Raw genomic sequence first — 1,505 nt, forward strand, 5'->3', positions numbered from 1 at the left:
TTCCTCTAGTCGAGTTCTGATTATCAAGCCATCAAGGCTAGGTCAGATGGGTACTATCTTGTAAGTTTGGGTGTTCTTGTGCATCTCCCCTCCCTTCATATCAGCTGGATGCTTCACTCTCAGCTCTAGCCTTCTGTGGCTATGTCCTTGTCCATGGGCTCAGGTGTCCCACGTCTCACCACACTTTAGACCAACCAGCCCTTCCTTTTCTGTCTCTCATCTTCAGGTCAACGGGAGTCTATGGAACATGGTTGAACTCAGCCCATTTCTTTATTGTTGCCCTTCTCCTTCTTCCACTCACCAGTAGACCAATGTGGTCGTCAGCAAGCTTATATTGCTGCTCATGTGTTCCCTTGAGTTTCAGTCTTAGAGGGGGTTTTGTCCTGAAGGAACTTGATTGCTTGCCTTGATGGCTTCCTGGCGAACAACTTGCTTATTCTTGTAGTAGCCAATCATACTGCCATTTTTGTTTTGGGTTTCACCTGCTGATCTTTCTTTGAAGATGCATCTTCTGTTGCTTTAGCCGTTCCAGGCTGATCTGCTTGCTCTTTCTAGTGGGAATGTCCCCCCTCAGAAGGCTCTGGATGGGGCTCAGGATTCCACCTAAGATCCCATACACTGTAAAGGCTCCACAAGAGGCCTGTTTCACTGGGCAAATTATAGAACCCTATGTCTATATACTTTTTTTTTCCTTAAATTTTATTTTGTTGTCAAGACTATACATAGTAAAACATAACACAATTCAACAGTTTATACATGTAAAATTTAGTGACACTGAGTACATTCTTTGAGTTGTGTAACCATTTTCATCCTCCTTTTCTGAGTTTTTTTCTCCCTCATTAACATCAACTCACTGTCCCCTACAGTTCCTATCTAACATTTTCAGTTGCCATTGCCAGTTTGATCCCATATTGATAATTAATAAAAGAATATAATGCTTAAGACTTTTTTTTTTTACTAGTTAATAATCTAAATTATTATTTGGATACTTTGGTCTATATATTTTGAAGGCAGTGTTCTTATCCCTCTAACCATTTCCTAAAGAATTCTGTACCATGTCCAAACAGCAGTCTTGGCATCCTTAAGGGACTCAAATTGTGTTCCTTGTAAATGTTTTTTTGAGTTTTGTGAACAAAAAGAAGTCTGAAGGGACAAGATCAGGGCTGTTGGGTGGATAGAGTAAGGTTTCCCAACAAATTCTCATAGAACAACGCTTTCTACCCTCAAAGAATGACAAGTACATTGTTGTGATGGGAAAAAAATTCCTTGGTGTAGTTTCCTGGGGTCACCAATGCAATTTTCAATTTTCTTAAAACTTCTTCATAATAAGTCCCCATGATCGTCCAGTGTTCTTTGAGAAAATCTACTAAAATTGTTGTCATTAGGTGTCATGGAGTTAGTTCCAACTCACAATAACCTTATGTACAATGGAATACAACATTGCCTGGTCCTGTGCCAATTCCACAATCATTGTTACATTTGAGCCCATTCTTTTTTTTTTTTTT

This window comes from Chrysochloris asiatica, unplaced genomic scaffold, assembly GCF_000296735.1.
Source record: "Chrysochloris asiatica unplaced genomic scaffold, ChrAsi1.0 scaffold00329, whole genome shotgun sequence".
Taxonomy (NCBI): Eukaryota; Metazoa; Chordata; class Mammalia; order Afrosoricida; family Chrysochloridae; genus Chrysochloris; species Chrysochloris asiatica.